The sequence below is a fragment of the Atractosteus spatula genome, chromosome 3 (assembly GCF_055471065.1).
Source record: "Atractosteus spatula isolate fAtrSpa1 chromosome 3, fAtrSpa1.hap1, whole genome shotgun sequence".
Classification (NCBI taxonomy): Eukaryota; Metazoa; Chordata; class Actinopteri; order Semionotiformes; family Lepisosteidae; genus Atractosteus; species Atractosteus spatula.
The window spans coordinates 76828504-76845148 of record NC_142708.1 but is presented as its reverse complement, the minus strand read 5'-3'; the positions used below and the strand labels follow the sequence as shown (position 1 = coordinate 76845148).

The 16645-nt window shown below is 53.3% G+C and overlaps 1 protein-coding gene across 1 annotated transcript in view; it reads right to left on the bottom strand.

Annotated features, from left to right (window-relative positions):
* arhgap35a (Rho GTPase activating protein 35a) overlaps nt 1-8816 on the bottom strand; it is a 53278-nt gene extending 44462 nt beyond the window's left edge. Inside the window, exon 1 of the mRNA XM_088912280.1 lies at nt 8224-8816. The gene's annotated coding sequence lies outside the window, so the exon portion shown is untranslated. The remainder of the gene's footprint in view (nt 1-8223) is intronic.
* Nucleotides 8817-16645: the final 7829 nt, after the last annotated feature.

Genomic DNA, 16645 nt, shown 5'->3' with positions numbered 1-16645 from the left:
TTGCAGCCCAAAGAAGAGGGGCCCTGGTCCCAGCATCCCCCTGGGTGAGCTTTCCTCCGCTCTGCTGCCCGCTTGTTCATGCCGCCTAATCACCTGGCACAAACAGCTGGTGGAAAGGCCTGTGCCCACACAGGGGGAAGCCAATTAATGGCACACAATGCACAGGAAACCCACTGGCAAAGTGTGGAGCCACACCCCCACCACCCCACTTCCTCGCATTCACTCTGGAGGGAAGGACTCTCTCCGCACAGCTGAGGAGCTCAGCAAGAACACGCTATAAAATTACACCATATGTCTCAGAAAAATAAATCAATTAATAGCCTAAACAGACATCCAATACAATAACTACTGTTGTAAGGTCATCAAACATGGGGCTGTGGGCTGCTGAGGAGGACTATATTGGATCGGCTCTTCCCGATACTGCCACTGTGTAGCTGAAAAAGCCTAGGCAGAAGGCGCCTGAGCTGAGCACCAGCCTCCTCGCATGGCAGGAGGTTTGATTTACTGGCCCTCACTACTCACACGGGACACTTGTGTGCCACATCGCAAATCTGGCTGCTGGCAGGTTTATATAAACCACTCATGCTCGATTTAGGGGAAACAAACAGGAAGAATAATGGTATATGATCTAGCACATTGGTCATGACACTAAAATGAGTCTCTTTGTGCAGACAGTCAAGTTTCAAAGCATGTGAAAACACTAGTCTCACTTTATCAGTACCAGCTGAAAGAACGCATCGCGCCACCCTCTCTCATCCCCGCAGGACAGAACTGGGCCAGTACCGTGCTCTCAATCTTCCAGTTCTCCACAGGCTGGGGGGAGGAGGCTCCTCCAGCATCAGAACAAGGCAGGAGATTCAGGTAATAGTAGATTCTCTCTCTGAGATCATGAACAAGCACATCACCGTTTTGTTTCTGAACCAGCATGACACTTGTTTCAGATGCATGTGAAGGCATTGTGCTTTTTACATGTTCTTCTGTGATCTGCAAAGTTAGAAGAGCACTTCTAATTTACACTCCTGCTCTATGGAAACTACTACTGTACTCACAGGCGCCGTGATCAGTTGTGCCTGTTTTGGGATAACGTCCATAAATAAGGCTTGAATTGTCCAGTCACAGGCAGCCAGTCTTCAGCCCTGTATCCAGACCAGAAATAAACCACACTGAGACCCCCCACTAATCAAGAAACAAATTCAAACCATACTTTCACAAGCCTCCACTTGACCTTAAAATGAAGGTTTTTTCTAAAGCACTGTGGACTGACAGGGCACAGGTGAATAGGCAATCTTCAACAGGGCTCGCGCTGCTGGCTCGACATTCCTTCAGAAGATAATCTTCCGCCAACACACATCATTCGTTTTCAAACAACTTAACCAGGAATGTCGTTTTCTCCCCAGATAACGTACAGCAGCACAACCACACTCGACAAGCACCGGCCTCCAGAGAGGGGCTTGAAATCCTGGGCTTCACCCTGCAGAGCAGAGCTGCACAGCTGCCTCCCGCCGCCTCATCCCGCCTCCTCATCCCGCCTCCTGCTGGCTCATCCTGCCTCTCGCCACCTCATCCCGCCTCCTGCCGCCCCATTCCGCCGCCCCATCCCACCTCCCGCCACCCTATCCCGCCACCCCCCTCCGTCAGATCCCCCTGACTAAGTGTCACTGGAAAGGCAGGGCTGCTCTGCTGGGCTCCCTCTCCCCTCCTCCTCCGGCCGTGTTGCACAATCCCTGCGCCTGGGCGGCCCTTTCTCCAGCACACAGGGAGCAGCCACTCGCGCACATGGAAGCACTCAGACCTGCAGGACACCTCCTCCCTCAGAGGGAGGCCAAGGAGAGCTCCACTGCACTGCGAGACCCTCCCAGGCTCCCCCGCTGCAGACTCAGGTTTAACAAGACACCGGCATGGGCAGCGTGGCTGCTCCACACTCCCACAACTCTTGGCGTGTGGCTGAAAGAGCTGCTCTGCAGCAGGAGTCTAGCCAGGGCCAGGAAAGAAAGGGAGCGAAACCTGCAGGAGGTCCACACAGCCGCCAGGCTGACACAATGAATAAAAGACCCGATTCACAGCAGTGCCTTTAACATCACAGGAGCTGGACACGGTCCTGGTGCTCAGCAGCACACACATGTATTTAACCCAGAAGAGCAGACTCTCCTCATCACAGGGGAACAGTGCAGCCAAGACGGCTGTCAAAGTGTTTGATCCAGACAGGCGGCTGTGTCCTGACTGGACTGGAACTGGGTCGCAGGGCCGAAGCTTCGATCTGATCCAAAGCGAAAGTGGAATATTCCCAAGATCTGGGCTGGATTCCTCTCTGCACTGCAATACAAAGCATAAATCCTATGGAAGCGTGCAGGTTCTCCAGTAACGACTGTCAGGAACACATCTCACTCTCCGCTGGCAGTGCTTGGTGCTCTCTGGCCCAGGGGCTGCTGGGACAGAAGGTCAGTGCACACCCCACACTTGCACGAACGTTGTCCCAAGGTTTTTCTCTTTCCACAAGACCACAACGGCGCCCACCACAGCGCAGGGAAGCCTCTCGCCCCCTCGCTCTCAGGGCAGTCGGCTCGGCCCAGCAGGGTGCTGCGCGTGAACACAGCTCGACTCTCCGCAACGCTGGGTGGCCCTGCAGGCGGCTGCTCCCGCTTTAGGACAAATACGACAAACAGCCACCCGGAGACGAGACAGAACCCAGAGGAGGAGACGCGACGATGTATGATAATCACAGCCCAGAGCAGTCTGAGAGGAAGCACATTTATACACCCACGCACAGGTGGCTGGAACTGCAGTACATTATCCAGACACCCCGCTCACCCCAGGAGGAAGGGGGCGCTGCTGAGCATCAGCGGTTTCAAATCTCATCGCTGCCACACGGCAATCAGACTCCCGCTGCACAGCACTTTGATCCATTCCAGGCTTTACCAACAGCCAGCCTATTGCAGAAACTGAACAGACAAAACAGAAAAGAAGGCAACATTAATGTTACTCGCACTCTGCACAGGAATTCAAGAGAACAGCTGATGAAGCCCAGGCCAAGGCTGTCTGGACTCTCAGGAAGCAGCAGCTCAAGCAGCAGGGGTTGCACAAGGGCTGCACTGGAGCTGCGCAGGAGCTGCATGTCCTGACCTATAAAAGCCCCTGCCTGACAGCCTGACCACTCAGAGCCCTGGCAGGGATTCCTCAAGAAGGACTCAGGACTCCTGCCACACCAGGACAGGTGCCAGGACACAGAGAGGACAGGATTTTAGCCTGCAGAGAACCAGCAACAGAAAATTTGTTCCTTAAGTGTTTTGTTACCAAAACTATTCCCAGTTGTTTTGGTGCTGCTTGATTTCCCACAGTGACAGTTAGAAATGTGACAGAGAGATGACCGGGCTGTGAATGTTCACTCTCCTGAACACACCAGTGGCTGCTGCACCACTGTAATCACGTCACTCCACTGCCGAGCAGTCCGATATGATATCATACAAATTTCACTGCAACCCGGCTGCGCAGGTCCCACTCTGCCTGGTGCTGATCGGAGTGAAGTACCACACTCAGCGCCCAGCAGCACGAGGCCCAGGAGCGTACGAGCTGCAGACTCACACACAAGCCCTCAGGACAGAGGCAAGAGGGGTCAGGCCTGCCAGCGCAGCACACAGCCCGGCTGGGGGACCGACAGGCGAGAGGAAGTCGTTCAGCCCACCAGCCCGTCTGGTGGTAAGGAGCTAAATGGAAGCAAAGCAGCGCCTGGCCCCCAGCACAGCGAGACAGGACTGCGGGAGTGGAGCTCGGCTACAGGTGGGAGATTCTCAGGATACAGGGCTGAGCCCTGATACTGAGCGCTGAGCCTAAACCTCCGTACTGCAGTCTGCCACTGCGGATCAACCGCCTGGCCTCAGACACCGGGACACTGACACAGAGATCCAACGGTCAGAACCCACCAAGCAAGTTCAGGAGGTGGCAGCCCTGGTCCTGAAGGGGGCGCCATGTCTGCGGGCTTTCACTGCATCTCAGTTATTAACAGCCTGACTCCTGCAGCTCACAAGGAGAGCCGGACCCACTGGCCCACCAGAGCTCGTGCTGGGCTGCCTGCTAGTGTTAACAAACACGCACAGAGTCACTCAGGAGGAGACAAACACCCAGAGCCTCCACGCCTACAGGCTGTGCTGCGTCAGGAAGCAGGATTTCCAATCCTGTGTGAAACAAGGCTGTAGGAACAGAAATCTTGGCTCCCCAGACGCCTGCTGCAGTCACTTCCTCGCCTTAGCGAACGCAGGCTTGTCACAACACCCTGTGATGAGCACTGTACACAGCCATGCCTCCTCCCAGACAATCCCTCTGGGACGGCACAGAAATCTATATCACAACCCTCACCCCTCCCAGGACGAGCTGGCGGTGACCTGCGCTGAACTCTGGCTGCTCCGGTTCCCATGTGGCTGTTCACCACGCCACGAGCCGACTGTCAGCGTCGCCTGCAACTGCAATTAGAGGCTCTCCTACACAGTGCTTCACCGAGCTCCCCTATTTATTTAAAAATAAAATAGGCCTGCATACCAGTCGACATTCATCCGCCATTCAGGTATAAGCCCACTTTCACATTTAAAAATCCACTGCAAGCAAATTCTGATGTTAAAACAGATGTGTGAAAACACCTTCATTATAATGTCTGCAACTGCATGTTTCAAGCCTGCATTTTTGTATGTCTATCCATCTGTGTTCTACATGTAGTGAAAACAGGTGTGCAACAGGAATAACTGCACTATTCTTCTGGATGTACCTACAAGCTAGGTTGAGATGTTACATCTCCTAGACCCCTTTCAGTCCAGCCCTGCAGACAAGCTGGCCAACATCAGCCAGTTGCTGCCTGGCCTTCAGCGTCAGGGAGCCGCTGCTGGGAGTCGGGACAGGTCTCAGCCACGCCTGCATGGACAGGGCAGGTCTCGGCCACGCTTGTGCAGACAGAAGACAGTGATGGAGTCTGTTACAACAGTCACACTCCAGGGATGGCTCTGATGGGACATTAGTTAGATGTAAAATAATTATGGATATCAATCATGATCTTCTGTTGCCAATGTTAAGCCCTCAGCAGCTCAGGTGGCTGAGCCGTGAGCCCAGCTCGGATGTCTGTGAGAAATGACAAGGCCCCAGTGACAGAGATCACAGGCAGCATCACCCTTCCTCACAACTCCCAGAGCCCCCGTCTGCTGCTCCGCTGAACAGTGCTGCTCCAGGCGACATGTCCAGCACCAGGACTCGCTCCGACTCTCCGAACCCCCAGCACTCCCATCTCCCAGCACCCCGACCCTCTGACCGCCAGCACTCTGATCCCCCGGCACCCCGACCCTCTGACCGCCAGCACTCTGATCCCCCGGCACCCCGACCCTCTGACCGCCAGCACTCTGATCCCCCGGCACCCCGACCCTCTGACCGCCAGCACTCTGATCCCCCGGCACCCCGACCCTCTGACCGCCAGCACTCTGATCCCCCGGCACCCCGACCCTCTGACCGCCAGCACCCAGACTCAAAGCCCAGCCTGCTCCCCTCCTCGAGAGCAGCACGCTTCCATCGGACCGCGCGGGTGTGCCGGGAGCCGCGGAGAGTGCTGAGCTGAGCACGGACAGCTTCATCAGTCACACCGCGGCCTGCACCACTGCCCCGGCCTCCACTCCCGCCGGATCGCAGCCTCTCCGCGATATTGATCCTGCTGATGACCACTTATGGAGCAGATGGAGGCAAATTCTAAAATTTGTCAGATTTTAAAGAAAGATGTTTGTCCATTTCCACGCCATCATCTGCAGCTGGCCTCTGCTGACAGCCCGTCCCCACAATCTCTTCGTCCGCAACACAAAGCCTCTACTTCTCTGCCACTGTGGGATAAACTTTCAGGAAACCGCCCTGCGCGGGGAACCTGGGAGATTGGCTCTTTGTCTCTACACTGCAACTTCGCAAGCCGACAGAAAAGCAGAACTAGGTCAGACTGCCAGCGAGCCCTGCGAGTGCTGGACTGCAGCGTCTTCCACCTGCGAGATGGAGACCCACACGCCCCCTCCAGACCCTCGAGCCAGAGCCCCAGACCCGCTTGCGCTGCAGCGAACACGGGTGCGACTCTGGAGGCATTCACTCACCGCACAGGCTCGGGTCTTTCATGACGGCAGGAGGAAATGCTAAAGACGTACAGATCCTAACTCCCTTCACGGCTCCATCCTGCGGGCAACGTGTTACACTAAGGTCCCGACTATCTGGTCCTTAAAGATCCCGTGTCACGGTGCGTAGGGGTGGGGGTGGTGACCCCCGCAGCCCCCCCCCCGACCTGCGAGAGTGGGGGTGCAGGTCACACGCCAGGGGTGTGTGGGTGGCTCCTCTGCTCTGGCTGAACTGCTGGGGATCCTCTGGCATGAACAGCGCTGTATAAACGCGGGGAATGCTCACTTGCCGTTTGCCCGAGTTAATTTCTTGAATTTGTGCGATGCACAAAGTTGGATTAGGAGTGACAGATCTCCGGACTGAAGTAAAACGTATATCAAGAAGCTTATAGGTCACACCTCGGTGACTGTGTGCATGCCCACACCCTTTCCACGAGATAAAACAATCGTGGCAGAAACGTTTCAACAGCGCTTCTCGGGAATCGCTCTTTCCTCCTTGTTCCTGTTTGCTCAGGAGACGGGGGAGCCACGGAAAGCGGACCCAGGCTGGACGGCGGCGGCTGAGCCGGGCCGACATGCCCGAACATGCGATTGACCGGTGTCCTCTCGGGGCAACAGCGTCCGCCCAAGCAGCCACAACGCCAAACACCGTCCCCTACTGTAAATAACAGCTCTAGACATTTTGAGGAGTGGTCACGCTGCGGATAACACCCCATAAAAAACAGGGCAATGTCTCCGCTTTTACGCGCGTCGCCGAGCAGGCGAGCTCCACAGAGGAGCCTGACGTGTAGCCATCGACCGGCGGCGCTTGCTACAGTATTGCCACAAGACGCCGGGAAAGCCAGGCGTTTGCAACGTTCCGCGAAACAACGCCACTCGTGTTTAAAGCAGAACCAAGGGGCGGATTCCCCCCTCCCCTTTCTCGGCTACAAAGCTCAGAAACGCCAGAAACTTTTCTGCTTAAGCAAACACGCCGGGCCTGTGGCGCGATCGGGCAGATTCCATTTCTCCCCCGTTTCCAGCCCCGGGCTGCTCGGACCCTGCCGACCCACGGCCCCCCGCGTCATTTTTTTTCGGGGATCCCAATCCGCGCGCTGCGGTTCTGGTCAAAAGGTCGAGCGCGAGCGCGTCTTGGATTTCTGGGGACCATGCCTCGCGCCCTGCCCTCCGCCCCCGGCGCGCGGGGCATTTCCTGAGCCTCAGCACGGGAGGCGACACCCCCACCTTCGCCTCTGTCCTCGCCGGGGGGGGGGGCTTCAAGTCATTTTCAGACACTTTCATTGTGTCGCTGTGTCGCCCTGGACCGCCGCAGCGGTTCCGCTGACAAACTCGCTGGGGACTGCCGGAGCCGTAACGGCAACAACAAACAGCCCTTTTACTTTTACTAGAGGGAAACTCTCGCAGAAAGGGGAGGGGAGAGGGTTCGGTAAAGATGATGAAACACATTACATCCAACCCCCCTTGTCATGCAGAATAACGACAATAAATCCGATTTCAACGCGTACTGCCTGCCCCGGCACCCAGGGCCTGCTCCGTACCGTTCTCACTCCGTAAAACGTCCACAAATGCCCTTTGTATCCAGTGGTGTGCATTGAATGCAAATATTTATTTAAAACAGTCCCTGCCGCAGCACAAGCTACGTTAGAAAAGAGACCCTTCCGTAGCAGAGTGAGACGCAGCCCATTTTCTAGCTCAAATTGCCCAAACAGACTACAAATGTATGAAAATAGACATCGCTAAATTAGCAAAAAGTGTCACGCAGCTGTTCGGTTGTTTTCAATGCAGGGAGCCCGTCCACCCTCACAGAATCAGATATGTCAGAATCGACATCAGCGACATAACAAAAGCAATTTCTCGTGAATAAAAAGCATTTCAACATCAGCCAGACACCCAGCCTCCAGCTCTGCGCTCGCTGCGCTGGCCTGCTCAAGCAAACGAACACGCAGACCGATTCAATCTCGCGCATTTCACCACTTTTTAACACAATTTCATTTCCCAAGCTCCTCGCCGAACCACAGACGCACGCAGCGCCGACTGAAAAGCCAGATTTTCGCTCTGCTCCGGCTCGCCTCCCTCCTGTAAGCAGACCCCGAGCAGTACATACCATCGCATTCCTGTCTGCTGTCCTCTCCGCGCTCCTCTGCGCCTGGACCGCCGGTCCGATAGATTAATCGGAGAAGACTCGCCACAGAAATCGCGGTTCGCTTTGCTCGCTTCGTCCAAGGAGCAGGATCACAGGCTATCCATTTTATTTTGGGAACTTTGACGTTTTCCTTTCCTTAGTCGATCCCCTTGGGCGTTAGAGCAGCAACAACAAAACCACCCTGTGCACCTCAAGAGCTCTTTCACGAGGAAATCATATTTTAAAGAAGAGGGGGCGTAAAAATGGCCAGTTTCAGTGTCTTCGTCAGGGTTCACCACGTTGTGTTTTGAGTTAGTAATTTTTCCTTTGTTGTCCCTCAAAATGCAGTAGGATCCTGTGTTTCAGTGTTTTTTCTGTTATTTGCAAATCGGTTCTCTGTCGCCGGAAATCGCATGCCCCTCGTCTTGTTTTTTCAGATACGTTCCTTTGACTTGAGAGGTTTTAAGCTCCCAATAATGGCGGCCTTCTCCCAAACCCTTTCTCTCTCCTCCTATTCCGAGAGAAAAGACAGAGACTGGGCCACAGCGGAGACTCGCCCAGTGGCGCATGTACACAACTGCAGCAGCAGACCGAACTACTGACACAAAACACACACACACACGTACGTGCTAGCGGACCCACGGAAAACATCTGACTTGCGGAAAATCGTCTGAAGAAAATTATTATTTTATTTTACCACAGATGTTTTCGTATGTTGTAATCTCCAACGATTCAATTGAACGTGTTGTCGTTGAGAAAAAAGTTAATTTCCCCAGTTTATTATTTTCATCGCTCATGCTCTTTTTCTGACCCCATCACCCCACCCCTCCCAATTTTCCTGCATATCCTAAGAAGTAAAACTTGTTTCTGTAATGGATATAGAATGTAAAGAGTATGGCTCTTCTGTTCTAACCTCGGCGCCAGTACCAAAGAGGACTACAGACCTTCTTGTAAGACATACGGGCTTTCATTAAAATTAAATTAAAAAATTAATAAAATTGAAGCACTCTCTCTGTAGCTTTTTTCTTTAAAAAAACAGCAGCATGACCAGTGTGTACCCTGCTCTCTGAAGCTGAGCAAGGCTGGTGCAGTACTGGGAGGGGAGACCCCTGAGAAGAGCCAGGTGGCTGCTGTCAGGGGTGCTGGTAGCCCTGTAGGTGGCGCTGCCCTCCGCACCAGGCCACTGTGCTGTCGCAGGTGCTGTCCTTCAGGCGAGGTGGTTGTTGATGGTCCTGGGCATTGTTCGTAACAAGTGTCCCGCCTATCCCCCACTCTGGGCTTGTGCTCTCTGACCTTCCTAAAGCGCCCCTCCCGATTCTCACGGAAGGTTTCTCCCTCCTCCCGTGACCTGCTGTGCACTGGGGCTGCAGCTGCGTGTCTCCTACGGGGGGGGGGCTTCAGGAATGCCTGCGGAGAAAAGCACTATATAAACGTAAGAAGGATTAAAAAGCCCTGACCTTTGTCGCCCAGGAGAAATTGCCTGTTTCGAGTCTCAGGTCGCCTCTCTCTGAACAGAGAGCTGGGTGACGTCCTCTGATTGCCTCCTGTCACCAACACAGTAAAAATGAGCTGCTGTTTTTAAGCTCCTAAGGAAGCGAGGACAGAGCTCATCTCAGTCGATCTCGGGGTCTGTGGCTGGAACCAGGGCCACACAGGCTCTTTAGAGTCAGGTACTATAGGTGCCTACTGCACCTGCAATTTCAGGAGTATATCCCTATATCCTGCAGTATTCAGGGGAGTTTATGGTGTGATTGTAGGTTGTGTGGTGGGATTGCATGCGCTGGGGTGGTGTAGTGTGATTGTGAGTGCTGGGTTGTGTGGTGTGATTGTGAGTGCTGGGTTGTGTGGTGTGATTGTGAGTGCTGGGTTGTGTGGTGTGATTGTGTGTGCTGGGTTGTGTGGTGTGATTGCGTGCGCTGGGGTTGTGTGGTGTGATTGTGAGTGCTGGAGTTGTGAGGTGTTATTGTGTGTGCTGGAGTTGTGTGGTGTGATTTTGGGTGCTGGGGTGGTGTGGTGTGATTGTGAGTGCTGGTGTGGTGTGATGTGACTGTGAGTGCGCTGGGGTGGTGTGGTGTGATTGTCAGTGTGCTGGGGTGGTGTGGTGTGATTATGTGCGCTGGGGTGGTGTGGTGTGATTGTGTGCGCTGGGGTGGTGTGGTGTGATTGTCAGTGTGCTGGGGTGGTGTGGTATGATTGTGAGTGCTGGGGTGGTGTGGTGTGATTGTGAGTGCTGGGGTGGTGTGGTATGATTGTGAGTGCTGGGGTGGTGTGGTGTGATTGTCAGTGTGCTGGGGTGGTGTGGTATGATTGTGTGCGCTGGGGTGGTGTGGTGTGATTTTGAGTGCTGGTCTTGTGTGGTGTGATTGTGAGTGCTGGGGTGATTGTGAGTGCTGGGGTGGTGTGGTGTGATTGTGAGTGCTGGGGTGGTGTGGTGTGATTGTCAGTGTGCTGGGGTGGCGTGGTGTGATTGTCAGTGTGCTGGGGTGCTGTGGTGTGATTGTGAGTGCTGGGGTGGTGTGGTGTGATTGTCAGTGTGCTGGGGTGGTGTGGTGTGATTGTCAGTGTGCTGGGGTAGTGTGGTGTGATTGTGAGTGCTGGGGTGGTGTGGTATGATTGTGAGTGCTGGGGTGGTGTGGTGTGATTGTCAGTGTACTGGGGTGGTGTGGTATGATTGTGTGCGCTGGGGTGGTGTGGTGTGATTTTGAGTGCTGGTCTTGTGTGGTGTGATTGTGAGTGCTGGGGTGATTGTGAGTGCTGGGGTGGTGTGGTGTGATTGTCAGTGTGCTGGGGTGGTGTGGTGTGATTGTCAGTGTGCTGGGGTGCTGTGGTGTGATTGTGAGTGCTGGGGTGGTGTGGTGTGATTGTCAGTGTGCTGGGGTGTTGTGGTGTGATTGTGAGTGCTGGGGTGGTGTGTGATTGTCAGTGTGCTGGGGTGGTGTGGTGTGATTGTCAGTGTGCTGGGGTGCTGTGGTGTGATTGTTAGTGCTGGGGTGGTGTGGTGTGATTGTCAGTGTGCTTGGGTGCTGTGGTGTGATTGTCAGTGTGCGCTGGGGTGGTGTGGTGTGATTGTCAGTGTGCTGGGGTGCTGTGGTGTGATTGTGAGTGCTGGGGTGGTGTGGTGTGATTGTCAGTGTGCTGGGGTGGTGTGGTGTGATTGTCAGTGTGCTGGGGTGCTGTGGTGTGATTGTGAGTGCTGGGGTGGTGTGGTGTGATTGTCAGTGTGCTGGGGTGGTGTGGTGTGATTGTGAGTGCTGGGGTGCTGTGGTGTGATTGTGAGTGCTGGGGTGGTGTGGTGTGATTGTGAGTGCTGGGGTGCTGTGGTGTGATTGTCAGTGTACTGGGGTGGTGTGGTATGATTGTGAGTGCTGGGGTGCTGTGGTGTGATTTTGAGTGCTGGTCTTGTGTGGTGTGATTGTGAGTGCTGGGGTGATTGTGAGTGCTGGGGTGGTGTGGTGTGATTGTCAGTGTGCTGGGGTGCTGTGGTGTGATTGTCAGTGTGCTGGGGTGGTGTGGTGTGATTGTGAGTGCTGGGGTGGTGTGGTGTGATTGTGAGTGCTGGGGTGCTGTGGTGTGATTGTGAGTGCTGGGGTGGTGTGGTGTGATTGTCAGTGTGCTGGGGTGGTGTGGTGTGATTGTGAGTGCTGGGGTGGTGTGGTGTGATTGTCAGTGTGCTGGGGTGGTGTGGTGTGATTGTCAGTGTGCTGGGGTGCTGTGGTGTGATTGTCAGTGTGCTGGGGTGGTGTGGTGTGATTGTGAGTGCTGGGGTGGTGTGGTGTGATTGTCAGTGTGCTGGGGTGGTGTGGTGTGATTGTCAGTGTGCTGGGGTGGTGTGGTGTGATTGTGAGTGCTGGGGTGGTGTGGTGTGATTGTCAGTGTGCTGGGGTGGTGTGGTGTGATTGTCAGTGTGCTGGGGTGGTGTGGTGTGATTGTGAGTGCTGGGGTGGTGTGGTGTGATTGTGAGTGTGCTGGGGTGGTGTGGTGTGATTGTGAGTGCTGGGGTGGTGTGGTGTGATTGTGAGTGCTGGGGTGGTGTGGTGTGATTGTCAGTGTGCTGGGGTGGTGTGGTGTGATTGTCAGTGTGCTGGGGTGCTGTGGTGGTGTGGTGTGATTGTGAGTGCTGGGGTGGTGTGGTGTGATTGTCAGTGTGCTGGGGTGGTGTGGTGTGATTGTCAGTGTGCTGGGGTGGTGTGGTGTGATTGTGAGTGCTGGGGTGGTGTGGTGTGATTGTCAGTGTGCTGGGGTGGTGTGGTGTGATTGTGGGTGCTGGGGTGGTGTGGTGTGATTGTCAGTGTGCTGGGGTGCTGTGGTGTGATTGTCAGTGTGCTGGGGTGCTGTGGTGTGATTGTCAGTGTGCTGGGGTGGTGTGGTGTGATTGTCAGTGTGCTGGGGTGGTGTGGTGTGATTGTGAGTGCTGGGGTGGTGTGGTGTGATTGTCAGTGTGCTGGGGTGGTGTGGTGTGATTGTCAGTGTGCTGGGGTGGTGTGGTGTGATTGTGAGTGCTGGGGTGGTGTGGTGTGATTGTCAGTGTGCTGGGGTGGTGTGGTGTGATTGTCAGTGTGCTGGGGTGCTGTGGTGTGATTGTCAGTGTGCTGGGGTGGTGTGGTGTGATTGTGAGTGCTGGGGTGGTGTGGTGTGATTGTGAGTGCTGGGGTGGTGTGGTGTGATTGTGAGTGTGCTGGGGTGGTGTGGTGTGATTGTGAGTGCTGGGGTGGTGTGGTGTGATTGTGAGTGCTGGGGTGGTGTGGTGTGATTGTGAGTGCTGGGGTGGTGTAGTGTGATTGTCAGTGTGCTGGGGTGGTGTGGTGTGATTGTCAGTGTGCTGGGGTGCTGTGGTGGTGTGGTGTGATTGTGAGTGCTGGGGTGGTGTGGTGTGATTGTCAGTGTGCTGGGGTGGTGTGGTGTGATTGTGAGTGCTGGGGTGCTGTGGTGTGATTGTCAGTGTGCTGGGGTGGTGTGGTGTGATTGTGAGTGCTGGGGTGGTGTGGTGTGATTGTCAGTGTGCTGGGGTGGTGTGGTGTGATTGTGAGTGCTGGGGTGGTGTGGTGTGATTGTCAGTGTGCTGGGGTGGTATGGTGTGATTGTCAGTGTGCTACACAGGCCTGAGGAAGTTATGCAGAAGGCTGCTATTGACTCCTGAAGCACTGTGGGAAAACTGAAACATGCCATTTGAGGAAGGTGCTCATTTTGAAATGGCAGGACTTTCAATTTACCTCTGCTGAGAGAGTCAGAGCAAGCGCGCTGTGTGACTGCCCTTTCTGCTTCAACACTCTAAGCAGCCTCACCTCTCCACCTTCAGAAATGCGGGGTGAAATTTACTGGCACGGGGAACAGCCCCCCAGTCCGGCCCCTGCCACCCCTCCCACAGGAACCCTCTTCTCCGTCCCGCTGGGTCCCAGACTGCACAGCGTCCTCCCGGCCGTGACGCAGTGCCACGCGATGTGGCCGCCCCACAGGCTCAGAGGAGTAATTAGGGTTGTTTAGGTTATGCTCAGTGCTGGGTCTGTATCCTGATGACCAGTAAACAATTCCAGGGCCAACACCATTACAGCTGTGTCTTGCGAAATTCCTGAGGTTAGAATGACAATGAAATTGTCTGAACAAATGCACTCCATTTTCTTCCAGTATAATTTACTCTGCTCGCTCTGTGCATGTGTTCTGAACCTGAGCTCGCGAGGACGTGATTTCAAATCTGCACTCGTTTCATCAGTTTCAAAACCATTTGTCACCCAGGCTGCTTCCTACGTGGTCTAGTTTAAAACTGTCAGCAATTCCTTCCAACTCACACCACAAAAACTTCTGCAGGACACAAGCAGAAATCCTGCATGTTGTTTCCTGTCAAAGCTATCCTTCAGGATGTTCCACGCCGGATTCTTCAGGAACCTGCAAGGACTCCCAAACTCTGGCAGGTTTTTTTTCTGTGGGTCTTCAGACAGCTTTTAGAAACTCTGCGATCAGCTCCAGGAAGAGCCGAGCCAGCACAGTTCACAGGGTAAGAAGAGGCCAGGCACAGAGGCGCTCCTGAGGCCAGCACACTGACAAACATACCAATGACAAGAGGCCACTCGACCCAACGAGCCCAGTGGGTAAATGACTTCATATCCGCTCTGTGTATCAGAAGAGTCAGTCCTAAATAGGACAGGATTTGCTTTCCTGGGGTCTTTAGAAAGTCCTGAACTGGCACTGACACTTCACTGAATTCAAACAATTTTGCAGAACAAGCTCCCAGTACAGCAGAGAGGGCACCTCTCCGGCCCAACCCTTTCTCCCAGTGGCAAACCACTTGGGCAGCTCTGGACGACTCGGATCCGGAGGTGTATGACATCTGAACCGCTTCCGAGCAGGAGCAAAGCTACGGAAAAGAGGAGCCCATCCACTACGGATTGATAACAATGCCTGCCCAATACTCAGGTATAGTTTTTAAAATAGTCAGGTTTGCAGACAACATCAAAATAAAAGGTCTGACACAGAGAGACAGCAAATGAAATTCCAAAAGGCTTAGATAAAACTCAGTACTGAGCAAACAGCTGGCAGATGAAGTTTAAGACAGGCTGAAGGGTTTTTCTTGCAGGTAGTAAAAGAATATAAATACAAAATGAGAAAGACTGAGCAGGAAGATCTTATGAATAAACACTGAAGTGGAACTACATGGTCTAGAAGGGCCAGATTGGCTCCTCTTTTTGGGGTAACTATTCTTTTGTGCCTGTGGGGTTATTAGCAGCTTACTCGATCCGACAGGCTCATCCTCTTATTTCTGAAGGGATCACGGAGATTCTGCTCCAGCTGACTCGTCTGCTTTCTGTCCAGACCCCTGTGACTCTTGGTGTAAAGGGCTGTCAGCTGTTTCTCAGCCGAGTGCCGCCTGCTGTCCCAGGTCCTAGTCTTGCTGCCGAGACTGAGGCAGTCAGCTTGGCGGTTCTGTTCCTGCCTTTCAGGATTCTGAGAACTGTGAACTGGCTGAACACAGTCAAAGTCAAAGTTTCAAAGTCACAGTTTATTTAACAAATGCACAACAATACAGCAGCAGCAGTAGTTGCTGGCAATGAAATGTCTTTTCTACGAGCTCACTGGGGGGATAGAAATCACATAATTCAAGTTACAAAATAAGGTGACATTATAATACATAATAATGCAATAGAAATTGAATAAGATAAACTCAGCCAGAGCTCAATATAAACAGAGCAGCGATGTGTCCAGGGTGTGTGCAGTACATCATGTCCAAGTAGTGCAGTATGACGAATACAGTGAAAACTGTGTGTCCATGTAGCCATTTCGGGTGATTTGCGAAGGAACTGCAGCTTGGCTGTGAAATCTGCTGCTTAAGGAAGCGCTGTTTCGAAATGCTCCTCTCCAGGGGGTCGAACATCATTCCTGCCCATGTTTTATACCCGAAGAATGCGCCGCGCGACCTCGAGCGACACCAGTGACGTCAGCGCCCTCTGGTGTCGCGGAGACGGACTGTGTGCGCCCGACTGCTCCGAGGTGGACAGGCTAACTTCATACTCCTTAATATATAAATGAGTGTCTATTAGTGTGTGCACACATATATGTCTGTATTCATACATACGAAAACTACACATATGTACAAGTGTTACATCTCCTTATAGTTTTCCTGTACCCACGGGAGATAAGCAGGTTTATCTTTCATTCCAAACGTCTATTGATTTCACTGCTTCGAGTGGGTAATACAAAACACATTTTCAAAACACCCATGCCATTGTAAAAACAACAACATCTCCATTTAACGGTTGTACTGCTGTATTTCAGCCAGTTATTTATCGGTTTCTTTGCAGCAATAAAGCTCGTGTTTTTGGTATCGTCTGTGCCTCGTGCGCCTCAGTTGGCTCGGGACGGCTCGAGGGCGATTTTCTGGGACTTCGTGGATAACATCCACAGTCACGTGCCGTCACTCCCACGGCATCCGCGGTGCAGCGATGACTCGCGCAGAGACCTGCCCTGTACCCTCGGATCAATACCTACCCTCGCCTCCGAGTCTGCCCGTGTTCATCTGGGCAATAATACCGCCTGAACAGCAAATGGTTCAAGACTGGGAGCAGCTCGACTATGCGAGGGCACCGCTGTTACTTTGCGGTATTACATGTTATATACCGCGGAAGAGAATCAAAGAACTGCAACCCCGCTAAAATATTTTGCTCAAGATTCGTCAGATGTTATCGATATTTTGCGTATTCATGTGGATCACAAGACGCGCAAGAAATTTTAAATAAGAAAATTTAAGAATTTTTAAGAAAATGACTTGAATTCAGCTGTTCATATCTGATGTCCGCTTTCTCACATCCATTAAAAAAGCCTAAGCTGACCTCAGCTAAAATTTCACGTGATATTGTCACAACGCTGTCGTCTAAAAACATCATTTCCCACGACACCATTAAGATCGTAGTGTCTT